General features: G+C 38.9%; 1 protein-coding gene across 3 annotated transcripts in view; it reads left to right on the top strand.

Moving 5' to 3' along the window:
- Window positions 1-11,786, top strand: part of LOC115767031 (uncharacterized protein CG43867) — a 137,689-nt gene that overhangs the window by 109,989 nt on the left and 15,914 nt on the right. The window contains exon 1 of one of the 3 annotated variants that reach the window (XM_030711159.1): window positions 6,899-6,969. The exons of the other annotated variants lie outside the window; for them this stretch is intronic. The gene's annotated coding sequence lies outside the window, so the exon portion shown is untranslated. Of the gene's footprint in view, window positions 1-6,898; window positions 6,970-11,786 lie in introns of those variants that run through there. 3 annotated transcript variants of the gene reach the window in all.

The following is an 11,786-nucleotide window of genomic DNA, read 5'->3' on the forward strand; positions in this document are numbered from 1 at the left end:
GTCAATAACAACTGCAACTAGTACAATTACAACAACAACAACAGTAACAGTAACAGCAACATAACAACAACAGTAAATTGGTTATTAACCCATAGGCTGAGCAGTGTCATAAAATGTTGCCCTGTCGCCGTGTGGCTGCCAAGCGTCGCCGCTGTTGCGTTTGCTGCCGCCACAAACAAAGACAATGCGTACAGCGCCAGCTGCACTAGCTGCACGAGAAAATGAGCCAACCCTCCCTCCGCCCACCCGCTTTGGCACACAACTCAAGACAACGACAACAACGACAACAACAACAACAACGATAAAGACTTCAACATTGAAAACGTGCAACGAACCAGTTTTATGAATGGATAACTATAGAAAAAAGGTAAGCGATTGAGCGCGTTTCAATTTATTGCTACTATATATATATATACATATATATATATATATAAACAGGATCCGTCAATTTTTCAGTAAAGACTAAAACTTATTCCCCGAATATGTAGAATACAACTTTGCGAAAGTTTTAACAGCTCAAAATGTATTTGAAACTTTGCAAAATTGGCAAGTTTCAGAAATCTCAAAATATTTTTGTGCATAAGAAATATGCAAATAAATTAATGAATATTTTGAGTTTTTTTTAACCTATAAAAAGTTAAATTCTCGAAATTAGCTCCCAAAGAGACAAATCTATTCGTGTGAAATGCTCTCGTAATCTTATACTTTGGAAAGTATTCGAGAAAACTCATTGGAAACCCAATCCTTTATTTGGAAATTGTTTTAAAAAATAGTCTATTGATCAAAGATCCGTTTTTAAAACTTATTAAAGATCGGCTTGTATTTGATAATATGCCGGTACCTTCTGATCTCTGCCAAGCGAAAGTCTCTGGAATGAGGGTATAGTCACTATTTTGTAGCTTAAATTATTCACTTTGAGGGCTATTTACAATAAAGGGGATTAAGGATTGGGTAATAGTCTACATACGCTATTTAAATGAAAAAGGTGGGTCGCAGAAAAGTTCTCTTAAAATCTCTTAGACTTTAAATATATACTTTTGCCTTCAAAGTTGGTCCAAAAAAACCTTATAAAAAGAATTCCCTTTATTCTACTATTCACCCAAAGAAATCCTTACAGAGTTAGTCTAGCAATCCCATTCCTTCAAAAATCCAATAGAAATCCAAGCCCATAAAAACCATATCAGTTTAAAAGATCTTCAATAATATCCTTTCTCGTTGGTTCATTTCTGGAAATAAGCTCAATTGTTGTCTAGATTTTATATAAAATATGCTAAGTGAAGCTAAAACAAAAATGTTGCACGCGATTTCGATTTGACTTTGCTTTAACATCTTTTAACTTAATCTCAAGCTGATGAATATCAGCTTAGATTAGAATAAATCAAAGCATCTAAACTATCTTATCGCCCAGCTAATTACCGAAAAGAATGTCACTTCAGAACGGCTAAAATTAGCTTAGCTCCTAAAACTTAATGACTTTCAAAACATTTTCGAAATTCTCGCTTGAGTATTTGTAAAATTCGATTGGGTAATCCGAATGGGACGCCCACCTGGCTGCCACAGCCACGGCGTTGCATGATCGGATCAAGGGGCAGCAGCTACAGTTCCCCCATAAAACCGCATAACAAATTTATATTAATTTTATGTTTCGTACATCTGAGTTGGCTAAAATTAGGGCCCAGTTCCGATCCGAATACCCCTCGATTTCTTCTTCCAAATTAACGAGTCATCGAAAAAAGAAAAAAAAAGAAGAAATTCACATTTATGTCACATTTCAAAATCGCTCGGCCGTGGTGTACATCATTTATGACGCCTTCGCGCCCGCCTCCATACCGCCCCCTTCCCGACCAAGCGAGGTTAGCTGCAAATGAAATTCAATTAAAAATTTCGCATTTCCTATTTGAACTTTTAACCTTTCCAGGGAATTGGGTCAATCTGTTGATGGGATTTTTCAATTATTTAGCCACTTATCTGAGAGTCGTCATCTCTTTGTGGCGTTTTGTTTTCTGTTTTCTGTTTGTTGCCCCCTCTGTGGCGCCTCCGCGCTGCGTTGCCTAGCTCATCAAAAGCACAAACACTGCAAAATCAATTAACGTGCAACGTGGGCGCAGCACCAGCAACATCAGTTGCAACTGTCGGTTGCATGAGTTGATTGATTGCTTGTGGCAGCTAGCAGCAGCAGTGCCCCCTCTCTCTGGCCCATCAGCTGTCGATTGACGCGGCAGCTTGCAGCTTGCAACTTGCGAGCTGCATTCACTGCTTGGACACGTGCTAATCTCAAGAGACGCCTCCAAGTGCAGCTATCGCCACATTCTCCTCCACATCGGCCCATCCCCCGCCACACTTCCCTTCACCTCGAGACAATCTCCGCACAGTGGCCATTTATCTTTTTGTAAACAAAGCGCATAGATGATTAGATAGAGACAGCAACAACAAACAGTTGCTAGTCCTGCCTCTCCACCCCTCTTGCCCCTCCTTCCACTGCTTCTACTTCGTCTCCCTGCTATGTGGGCCAAGCGCTGATTGCATTCGCCGGTTGACTCACTAATGCATTTCGCCAGACGCTCGAACTTGGCTTTCAGACACCCTACACATTTGGGAGCTTTGGTTCATGCGAGCAATGCACATGCTGACGAGAGTTTGTGGAACTGAATGTCAATAAATCAGATTTAAGACATGGGTATGCATAAATAAAATACAATTTAATTGCACGTTTAGCCAAATCGTTTTTAAATGGATATACAATAATTTGTTAACGAAATATCTATGCCATAATTGTTATGCTCTCTGCCTGACTGAAAATATTCTTAAGAATTTCCAAAAAAGCTTTATAAGTAATTTCTTTTTGTTTTTGCAATATAAGCAGATGTATATTCAGGTTAGCTTTGTTCAAGAAAAAGTCTAAATTCACGGACTTTTTCTTACTCAAAATGAAATGTTCAACATATTATTGCATAATCCCAAGCTTTGCACATGTATTTGTAATAACTTTTTACAGCTGTTATTTAAATCTATTTTTAACAGAAATGGTGAAATGTTTCACATTTAGTATATAAGTATATATATCTTTTAGAAACTTTTTGTAGTGTATGCGAAGTTCGTATATGTATGTCCATTCCATTTTCTTATACCCCTTTTTTCACTATGATTATGCATAAAAGTTCACAGAATGAAGAGAAAGGCAAAGCGCGTTGGCGTTTGCCTCTTTTTGTTGTTGTTTATTTTGTTGTTGTTGTTGCTTTTGTTGTTGCGCTGCTTCAGTTGAATTAATGATGCATGCATCCGTCATCAGAGTGCAGCGCAGACGATGACGTTGACGTTGACGTCGACAGCGACGGCGACAGCGACGGCGCCACTTTCGCTTGAAGCCGCCTCCGCAGCGGCCGCCCACTCGCAGTTGGCCCTCGCGGTCGGCGTCGCTGCCGTGGCTGTTGCACATTTGAAAAACGTAATGTGCTTCTTTTTTTTTTCTTCTCGATTTAAGTGGTCTTTTTCTAGTTGTTGTTGTTTTTGTTGTTGCTGCTGCTGCTGCTGCTGCTGCTGCTGCTGCTGCTGCTTTTCTTTATTTAAAACTCATCCGCAAGTCGACGACATCATTTGGCGCGAGCTGCCTCCACATTAATATGCATTTAAAAATAGCGGCCCGTTGTGCTGCTGCTCCATGCAACAGTTGCCGCATGTGAATGATGTGCCACATCGCGCTGCCAGATACTTTGTTGCAGCCAGCTTTGAGTTATGGCCGAGATGCGATCCATACGAATGTGCGTAATGGCGCTTTAAGCAGTTACTTATTGGAGACCAACTGCACTTTAACAGCTGTACAGCGGCACCAGGGGCAACTGTGTGTGTGTTTGTGTGTGTATGTGTGCGAAAGGGGGTGGGGCAGGGGGGCACGAGGGCCACACTTAACGTTAGCCACAGGGGTAGCTGTATTTTGGCTGCCAGCCAGTCTATTCGGGGCGTATCACACTAACACGCTCAAAGCGAAGGATGTTCTTTGACTTGTTACATACCCTATAAATAGGCTATATTTGTTGCTGCAAGCAAGTGACAAGTGACAGCCACAAACAGTTAACGGCAGGTTGTACACAGATTGGCTCAGTTTCTATCTTGTATATGTATATATATTGTAAACTACACTACAAGATCTCATCTAAATCTTTAGTTTTTTTATAATACTCACGCCATTCACATCGAAAGTCACAGAAGCTTGTCGCATTTACTATCTTGACTTTTCTACAAACAGCTCTGCAAAATCTTATCAACAGCGAACTACTATATCATTCCTATTGATTCCTTTTAATTGTTTCTCAGTTTCAATAAATTGTTGTTGATATTATTAAATTAAATTAAGTCTGCTTCTTTTAACTTCAACTATTTATTTATTAATGATATTGTTCAACAATTTACATCATGCAGCCGCAAGGGTATTTATGCGTCGGCAACGTTTAGATTGTTTTTTGGTTGGGTTTGTTTTTATGGTTTTCGCGTTGGTGTTGTTGTCGTTGTTGTTTTTGCCAGCGTCTAGCCAATAATCTTCATGCTGGCTGGCGCTCTGATGGATGACGAGGACGACAATGAAACTGAGTCATCTCGCAACTCGCAACTCGCATCTCGCATCTCATATGGCCACCAATTCCATACTCAGCTACTGTTTTGTTGTTTTTTAATCAGCCAAATTGTTGACACCAACCGCAAACAATCAGCTAAAGAGCTCCAAGAATCCCGGATTCAAAGTTGCGGCCAGATGCTAGCCAAGCCCGAGCAACATATAGATGTACATAGATTTATTTCATGCTCCGAGCTGGGTGCTGGGTACTCTTTTGGGGCGCCAGTTGTGGCAGGAGCTGCAACACTATATTTGGTTAACGGCAAAGTTCTCTAGCGGAGCGATAGAGAGAGAGAGGGGGGTAGGTGGGTGGGGTAGATAAATTGTGCGGCGAGCTGCTATTCTCAATGTTGTTCCGACACATAATCTGACAACTGACATGCATCTAAGCCCCGCAAACTCCAACACCCCCCCACATCACAACACATCTCTTCATTTTGTTGTGTTCTTCACATGACACGCACTTTTGGCCGGAAGGAAGGCAAAGTGACTGATGTTTGGTCTGTTGGCATCCTCCCACCCGCACGGAATGAAGCTCGCAAAACTTGGCGAAAGTCATTGACACCAGAAAAAAGTAAACCGCAAGATACTTACTAGCCAAGATACCCTATGAAGTGCAGGGATTCGATGCAGTAAAATATTCTATGATTTCTTTCTGGTGAAAAGAAAGTTGATTTCTTTTTAAACGCTCCATCAAAATCAATTCCAAACTCAAGCTCATTATTTCGAATATCCTGTTGGACCAAATAATAGTAGTTATATATATATCGTTATATATATATCTATCGTTTCTCTTATTTTAACCCTTTATTGCAAAAGAATTAGCCATTTATTTGATAAATAATTCAATTGCAGTATTAAAGTATTATTTTGGTATTATTTTAATAGCGAATCTTCGTCTTTGCTCTATATTTAGGTAAACCAAACATCTGTCGTGGATTAAAAAAAGGCATTTTTTTAAAATCTTATACAAGCTTCTTCCCAAAAATGATCACATATCCTTAGACACCTTCATATAGAGTATTTTAAGCAATCCAAGTGCCGTTAGCTTTGTCATTCCTGCGTGAGTCATTTGGTATTAATCAGCAGGGTGGTGGGTAAAGTAGGGGGGGGGGGGGGGGGGGGGGGTCTGTGAATTACGTATTTTATTGCTATAAATTCCATTTGAACTGTGCAATAAGGCAGCCCATTAAAACCAGAAGAAGAGCCAAGAGCCAAGAGCCCAGACGCATTAATGCCCGAATATCGATAACCCATTGAGGCCGAGTGATTTACAAATTTTCCTTTTTTTTTATTTTATTGATGTTACAGTTACTCTATACTTTATTATATGCTTATTATTTATTTATTTGTGCGCTGCTTGACTTATAATATATGTGTGTGTGTGTGTGTGTGTGTGTGTGTGTGTGTGTGTGTGTGAGTGCGCCCAAGTAGTGTGATATATGACATATATTGCAAGATGAATTACCTGCCACCCCGAAATAAGACGCGCTCACACGCACACGTACACACACACGCACACGTACACACACACGCATACACACATATACAGAAGCTCATGGGCAATGCTTCGTTTCGCTAAAACTTCCCTCGCTCAGCTGTCAACGATAGTCTATGTACCCAACACACATACTCACACACACACACACTTGCACGAATTTCCCACCTCCACACGCGCGAAAATTTCCCTCGCACTCGCACTTGGTACTTGCCGCCTGCTGCTGCTGCTTGGTGGCTGCTGCTTGGTGGCTGCTACTTGCCTGGCAGCCGGTTCAGTGCTTCAGAGTTGCTCGACTCGTGCGCGTCGCTTGGCGGCGCTTAACATATTTCTAACGGTACCGATTGTTGAATTTGAAAAGGCGCTGCTCTTACTTATGTCTTGCATCATTTTCAAAGTGTTATTTGCCAGTGTTTGTTGAGTGTTAAATTTATTTTTTTTGTTTTTTTTTTAATATTTTTGTTGCAAGTATCAAACAGTTTTGTAATATTTTTAAAACCCTTGAAAAGGGGTGCCTAAAAACAACCCTCACAGAGCTGCCGCAGCAGCAACAGAACTCGCGATCAGTGACCGCCTACCCTTCTCCGCCCACCACCACCAAACCGGTTTATACTCAAAATAGTTTGGCCACGCGAATTATTATTATTATACGCAGAGTTTTTGTGCGTTAGTTGGAAAAACAACCCCCAACCCTTATTGTGCCCAGCACATTATGACAATGAACTTCTGATCTAATAAGATTCGCCATTTGCGTATTTGGAAAGTAACTATACAAGACTCTTATTGTGAAAAAAGTGTATCGACAATCCTAGTAAAATGGCAGTTGTAGAACTGGAGCAGGGCAGCTGCACAATATGCCCAAAATGTACGTAATAACCATTCTTAAATAGATCTAACCATAATCAAATATTTTTCTTGTCTAACCAAATGTACTCTTAAAATGGGAAAATTACCGATTTAATTACACTCTTTGATATTACAGAATATATTACAATTATATCTAGCTTTTTGAACAATTACTTAATTTCCCATATATTTTTAAATTTTGATAAAACACTATCCAGCATAAATTAGTTTTGCTAGTTTAACATTTAACTTTATTAAAGCTAAAACTTGGGCATATGAATATCCATTGTGCTCTCAATGTTTTCTCGTATTACACAAATAATTAGCTACATTAAATTAAAAATTCTTAAGATATACAAAATACAAAATATAGAAATGTATCTGTAATCTCCAAAAGATGATCTATATAATAGAAATCAGATAAAATTCGGCTTTAACTGAAACTACAGAGATAAATATCGTAAATTAAGCTTAGACGGCTTCTACATATTATTGCCCGATCTTTGGGCCAGCTATGTCGAGTAGTGTTGGGAAGTGCCATACTATTAAAATCGAATATTTATGAGCAGCAAAGACAAAGAAGATGCAATGAAAAAACTTGCCAAGTGCAAGCAAAATACAAAAAAATTAAATGAAAAAGAAAATACAAAACGAACAGAGCAACAAAGAGAGGGGAAAACTGCTTTTAATTGCTTACAAGTTTTCGTCTGTCTGCTTGTATGTTGTGTATGTGTGTGTGTGTGTTTCTTGCACGAGTTTTCACAGCGTCGAACGCATCGTTGAGCTCCTCCAATGCGACTTTGGATGAAGTTGTCTTTGTTGTTGCTATTGTTGTTATGGGGGAAGGGGGTCTGTCGCTTCACGCTTAATTGGTTAGCGACATCGAAAAGGTCACGTTTATGAGTTGTGATCAAAAAGTTGGCAGCGCCTTTGCCCAATGCAGTTCAAAGTTCTTTTTAATACGAAAAAAACTTCGTCTCCCAGTTAATTCTATACAAATAATTGGTAATGGGTGTGTTGCCAATTAATGCATTTTGTAATAATAATATTAAGAAATATTAACATAAGTGAGCAAAGAGTTTAGCTTGAAGAGATTCATTAATGGCTTTTTCTTGAATACACATTTTGAACCCTTAAAAAGAAAGCCTCTGATCCGAAAATATAATATTACGATTTATTCATTCATATTCTATAATACATCTATGCGGCACAATAGACCCAAACACTAATTGAAGCGTACACAAGCCCATGATAATTATAATCTATGAGGGTATTCAGTTGTTTAAGCAGCTATTGAATATTGCTTTTTCTGCAACCTGCGAGATCTGCGACTACGGAATACCCACAACATAATAATACATATGTGACAAGAAATATATTTATACTTGCTTGCTTTCATGGCTGAAATAAGTTAATGCATTAGTTGATTAGTAGTAATTAGTAATAATTAGTTAATTTTTGAGAGAATCTTATTTCAATTCAAAATCGATTTCCCAGAATTGTGGTACTTCGTAAAAGAAAACAATTTACAAATTCTTAGCAAATTAAATAATAATCTTCAAATTTAAATAGAAAAAGAAAAGAATGAATAAGATTACCGATTTTTTATTTACATTGAATTATTTTATTTTAAACCAACATTTGGAAAGCACTTTAAGCTCTTTTTTATGTATATGACTGTATTTTAATCATATTTATATTGAAACTGGAACTTAAAGTCTCGTATAATTAGGAAATTAATATATAAAGAAAATATCATTCAAGCTTAAGCCTAATTCTTTTATTAGATGGCGCTACTTAAAGCTATTTTTCAATTGTGAGAATTCTCTACACTTTTTTGTTGACAAATAGTTGAACAGAGACATTAGCGACAGTCTTTCGCTCACCTTCTCACTCTCTCTCTGACTCTCTCCCTCTTATTTACACTTGAATGCATTTTTTGTCATTTGGCCGGGCAACATTTGCACAAAGGCCCTTTTCTAAATTAAAAAAAAAAACAAACACAAAGTTAGGCAAAAGCGAAAACAAAGTGCAATTTCAGGCGGAGGGGACTTTCGGCCAGACGCTTTGCTTTGTGCAGCTTATGGGGTTTCCCCGCCTAATTAACAATGGGCGGGGCCAAGCGCAGCGCCCCTTTAAAGGCAAATGTGAATTGGGGAATATATGCTTTCTCGATCAGTGGAAAGTGGAAATGATTGCAGCGCGTCTTCAGTTTTAATTTCAGTCAGCTGCCGCACCACTGGCACCACTCGAGCGTAAAAACATCGTTTGCACCACAGCCAAAAGCGGACAACAAATGAGGCGTGCCGCATGCCACCCACTGTCAGAAACAGTTGGCGCAGCTGTTACAGACTTTGGGGCGTCTGGCCGAACACAAAACAACAACAACAACAACAACAACAACAAAAGTGGAAAATTATTGAAAAGCTCACAAATATCGTTGGCATTTTTCCTGCCATTTTCCTGTTACTTGTCCACTCTCCATGCAGTTTTTTTTTTTTTGTCGCAAAATTGTCGGCATCTTTGCTTTGGTCTCTTGCCGTAGTGTGGAGCGGGAACCGCCCCGCCAGACACAATGCCCCCCGCTGCAGTGGCTGGGCATATTGTTTGCCTTTTGACGCTGAACAATGTTGCCATAGATACTTGAGCTGGGCACACTTTAGACATCGTATTCTTAAGATACTTTCGAGTTGTTAAATCTGAAATGCGAGCCATATTCCCAGTCGATGCACGCTAAAATCTCATTTGCCATCCAAGTTCTGAGCATTAGAAATTGCACCAAACAGGTCACACTTTAAAGTTCCAAACTCCCAGTTCCATGAAATCCTAAATGGCGGCTATTGGGTTGGGCATGCTCAAAACTTTTATCAGCAGCGAAACTTTTGTCTAAGTTTATTGTCTGGCAAAAGGCGCTGCAAAGTTTTTTCTACACGAGCCCCCACGCCCCTTTCCTGCTTTGTATCTCGCTGAAAACTGATTAAGTTAAGCTGGCTAAGGGGTGGGCGTGCGTGTAGGCGTGACAGCTGTCGGCCACAGCTTGCAGTAAAATTACTTGAACTGCATCGAGGACTCCGCTCTTTAAGTTGCGACCTAATCGTAACATAAATTGAAACACAAATTTAAATTGATACAAATCATAATCAACCAATAATTTTAACAATCAAGAATACTTAATATTATAATAATTATAATTATAATTATAATTTTCTTTATTATTATTTTTATAATCATTATCATTATCATTATCATTATCATTATCATTATCATTATCATTATCATTATCATTATCATTATCATTATCATTATCATTATCATTATCATTATCATTATCATTATCATTATCATTATCATTATCATTATCATTATCATTATCATTATCATTATCATTATCATTATCATTATCATTATCATTATCATTATCATTATCATTATCATTATCATTATCATTATCATTATCATTATCATTATTATTATCATTATCATTATCATTATCATTATCATTATCATTATCATTATCATTATCATTATCATTATCATTATCATTATCATTATCATTATTATTATCATTATCATTATCATTATCATTATCATTATCTTTCGCATTCGCATTCGCATTCGTATTAGCATTAGCATTAGCATTAGCATTAGCATTAGCATCAACATTGTTATTTTTGGTTTTATGATAGTTATTAATATTATTATTATTATTATTATTTTATTATTATAACAATTCAAGGTGTGGCATACACTTAACATGCCTTTGCTGTAAACGCGCTTTTAAGGCGCTATTTAATATTAAATGCGCCATAAATTATGCAACATTATCCTTTAAAAAATGACACACGTCAACAGTAGCGACGCGGCAGGCGCAACACTTGACTGACGAGTGCCACTTGTGACGGAATGGAAGGGAAAAAGCATGCAGCATGTAGCATACAGCACCATCAGCTACCACAATTACACACAACGTGGCAATGTCCGCGAGATTTTTAATTGTTGCAAGCAGGACGGGCCGAGCGAGTGTGGGAGAGGTCGTAGGAAGATGCGAGTGGTTGCAAAAAAGAGCTTTGAAGGCAGCAACAGCCACGTCGCGTACAATTTGCAACAATCACATTTTCAATTTCAAAGCTGCCAAAACATGCTGCAAATATTGACATTGACTCTAATGGAAAAATCATCAGGCAGGCAGCGGTGACAGCGACGACAACAGTGCTACAAGAAGTTGCAATAGCAGCAGCAGCAGCACGCAAATGACTAGCATTATGTTGCACAGATCATCTCTATACTTGTATTAAATTAAAATTTCTATGGCAATGCCACACAACATTTAAAGCCACAACGGAAGCTGCAGGCAGCTAAGTGGCAGCGGCAACGGCAACGCAGCAGCGACTGCGGCAGCTACTACCCCAGACTAAACGACGACGCGTCGCGTGCCAGCGCTGGTTTGGGGCAGGGAGAAGCGATGCCGCAGCTGGATGCTGTTTATGCTGGAGGGAGGACGCAGTTTGCGGAGCCAACAATATTTTATGGAGTGTTGTCTAGAGTGGCTGCTCCTGCTGCTGCTTCAGTTGCTGCCGCTTTGTTGACTATAAATAACAATGGAATCATGACTCGAAATTAAACGTCGAAAATGTGGCATGACAACAGGGAGTGGCAGAGTAAAGTGTATAAAGGCATGAAGCGTATAAAGAATAAAGAGAGTGTGCGGCGGCTATTTGCTCAAGAAGTCAAAGCCACACAAGAAACGCAAATAAAACGAGGGGGTGTGAGGCAGGCACATATGTAAGATGCCCCAAAGATGATGTGCAGCAAAGTGGATGCCAAGTCTCAAGAGAG

Source organism: Drosophila novamexicana, unplaced genomic scaffold (genome assembly GCF_003285875.2).
Source record: "Drosophila novamexicana strain 15010-1031.04,08,12 unplaced genomic scaffold, DnovRS2.1 tig00001302-arrow-arrow-pilon, whole genome shotgun sequence".
Classification (NCBI taxonomy): Eukaryota; Metazoa; Arthropoda; class Insecta; order Diptera; family Drosophilidae; genus Drosophila; species Drosophila novamexicana.